At 58.0% G+C, this 3,243-nt stretch overlaps 1 pseudogene; it reads left to right on the forward strand.

Moving 5' to 3' along the window:
* The first annotated feature begins 390 nt into the window (after positions 1-390).
* Positions 391-545, forward strand: LOC124294348 (annotated as a pseudogene).
* The last annotated feature ends 2,698 nt before the right edge of the window (positions 546-3,243 follow it).

Consider the following 3,243-nt stretch of genomic DNA (forward strand, 5'->3'; position numbering starts at 1 on the left):
AGGTGTCTCGGTGCAACGCCGTGACACCCCGGACGCAGGCCGCGAACGCGGTAGGTTTCGGAGAGGATTTTCGGCCGTACGAGGCAGCTCCCGGCAGCGTCGAGGGCAGCGATGCCCGGGACTCGCTGACGCGGCCCACTGCCGTCCGCCGTCAATCATTTGCATTGCGAGCCGATCGGGTCCGGGCCGGTTCATTCCGGCAGACGACCCGTGAATTCGAGGCGACGTCGGCACTTGAACTGTCGCACAAACGAAATTTGACGCGCGGCGCGTGTTTCTTTCGGCGCGCAACCGCGACAGGGCTAACGCACGCGGCGCCACGCTCACGACTACAAAAAGCCGGTGACAACCGTGATTCTAGCATTTTCATGGAAAATTCACATATATGATTACCCTGAACGGTGGATCACTTGGCTCGTGGGTCGATGAAAAACGCACCTAATTGCGCGTCAACTTGTGAACTGCAGGACACATGAACATCGACATTTCGAACGCACATTGCGGTCCACGGATACAATTCCCGGACCACGCCTGGCTGAGGGTCGTTTAACCACGACAGACTGCTCCGTCGGCAACTTTGCTGCAAAAACCCCCTTGGGGGAACAGCACACTGTGCCTTTGCGAGCGATTGACTGGGCGTTCACCGCCCGTATCGCGCGCCGGTCGCGCGGCAACGGGTCGCGTCGCCTTAAACGAACACGTATGTCACGGTCACGACGCGTCGCCGCAGATCGCGGAGTCGAGCTGTCGCTGCCGTTCGTCACGTTCCGGTGCTAGCGATAGTCCAGAGAACGAACGAATTCGGCGCGGCGACAGACAGACTAATGATCCGCGCGGTCGGTTCGCCGCTCATGTAAAGAAGTTCCGTCCACGTTTCGCCGCGGGGAGCTCTAGAGTCTCCCGTACGGCGGGCGTTTACGGCCGTTTCCGTGGCTCGAACGTATGAAAAATACGTTGTCCTCGGTCGTTTCGACGGTGCTATTCTTGAACGAACGACCGTCGACGACGATGGACTTGCAATCTTACGACGACCTCAGAGCAGGCGGGACTACCCGCTGAATTTGAGCATATCACCAGGCTGAGGAAAAGAAACTAAGTAGGATTTCCTTAGTAGCAACGAGCGAACAGGAAAGAGCCCAGCACTGAAACCCGCGGTTCTGTCGCCGGAATATGTAGTGTTTTGGAGGATCCACTTATCCCGGGGCGTCGGCCCGCGTCCAAGTCCATCTTGAATGGGGCCACTCACCCGCAGAGGGTGCCAGGCCCGAAGTGACCGGGACGCGCCATGGAAGGATCTCTCCTCAGAATCGGGTTGCTTAAGAGTGCAGCTCCGAGTGGGTAGTAAACTTCATCCAAGGCTCAACGCTATAACCACGAGACCGATAGCGAACAAGTAGCGTGAGGAAAAGTTAAAAAGTACTTTGAAGAGAGTTCAAGAGTACGTGAAACCGCGCAGGGGTAATCCCGACAAACCCGAAAAATCGAACGGGAAGATTCATCGTCAGCGACGCAGGCTTCGCCGCGGCTCGTAATGTCGGGACCTTGCGTCCACGGCACTCGGTCGCGGTGCAATGTCCGGCGGCGCCGGGGTGCACTTCTCCCCTAGTAGGACGTCGCGACCCGTTGGGTGTCGGTCTGAGGCCCGGTCGGCTGCCTGTCTCGGCGTTCTCGTCGGGGCAGACCCCCGGTTGCCCGTCCGGCTGCCCGGCGGTACCCGCACGGTATAGAGCCGCATTGAACTGCGTCGGGCCCGCCGCAAGTGCGGTCAGTGATTCCCGGTGGTCGGACCTAGCGCCGTCCCCGGGCCTGGCCTGCTGTTGGCTGGCGGTGTCCTCTGGCTGGCTCGTTCGAATTATCAAATACCGGTCGGCGACGCTATTGCTTTGGGTACTTTCAGGACCCATCTTGAAACACGGACCAAGAAGTCTAACATGTGCGCGAGTCATTGGGACGAGCAAACCTGAAGGCGGAATGAAAGTAAAGGTCAGCTCAGCACTGACAGAGGGAGGATGGGCCGCGTCACGATGCGGCCCCGCACTCCTGGGGCGTCTCGTTCTTACTGCGAGAAGAGGCGCACCCAGAGCGTACGCGTTGGGACCCGAAAGATGGTGAAACATGCCTGGTCAACACGAAGTCAGGGGAAACCCCGATGGAGGTCCGTAGCGATTCTGACGGGCAAGTCGATCGTAGAAACTGGATATAGGGGCAAAAGGCTAATCGAAACATCTACTAGCTGGTTCTCTCCGAAGATTCCCTCAGGATAGCTGGCACTTGCGTACAAAACGTACACGAGTCTCATCCGGTCAAGCGAATGATTAGAGGCCTTGGGGCCGAAACGACCTCAACCTCATCTCAGACTTCCAATGGGTGAGATCTCTGGCTTGCTTGAACTATGAAGCCACGAGATCTCGGATCAGAGTGCCAAGTGGGCCACTTTTGGTAAGCAGAACTGGCGCTGTGGGATGAACCAAACAACGAGTTAAGGCGCCAAAGTCGACGCTCATGGGATAACATGAAAGGCGTTGGTTGCTTCACACAGCGGGACGGTGGCCATGGAAGCCGGAATCCGCTAAGGAGTGTGTAACAACTCACCTGCCGGAGCAACTAGCCCTGAAAATGGATGGCGCTGAAGCGTCGCGCCTATACTCGGCCGTCAGCGGCATACAAGGCAGCCTAGGCCGTCCTAAAGCACTGACGAATAGAAGGGTCGCGGCGGTGTCCGCAGAAGGGTCTGGGCGTAAGCCTGCCTGGAGCCGCTGTCGGTGCAGATCTTGGTGGTAGTAGCAAATACTCCAGCGAGGCCCTGGAGGACTGATGTCGAGAAGACTTCCGTGTGAACAGCCGTTGCACACGATTTAGTCGATCCCAAGTCATAGAAAAATCCGATGACGATGTCGGTGTATTTCTATGCCTGACACGCGCGTCGTGACGCCGGTGATTGTGCGAACGTCGGGCCTCGCTGGGCGTTCCCACGGACGTAGGCGCGCGCGGTTTGAAATGTGACACGCCCGTCGGGCGAAAGGGAATCTGGTTCCTATTCCGGAACCCGGCAGCGGAACCGTTTGCAAGTCGGGCACTTGCAAGAGAGTTCGTCGGCGTAACCAAAAAAGACCTGGAGACGCCGTCGGGAGATCCGGAAAGAGTTTTCTTCTCTGTATAAGCGTTCGAGTTCCCTGGAATCCTCTAGCAGGGAGATAGGGTTTGGAACGCGAAGAGCACCGCAGTTGCGGCGGTGTCCGGATC

Source organism: Neodiprion lecontei, chromosome 4, assembly GCF_021901455.1.
Source record: "Neodiprion lecontei isolate iyNeoLeco1 chromosome 4, iyNeoLeco1.1, whole genome shotgun sequence".
Taxonomy (NCBI): Eukaryota; Metazoa; Arthropoda; class Insecta; order Hymenoptera; family Diprionidae; genus Neodiprion; species Neodiprion lecontei.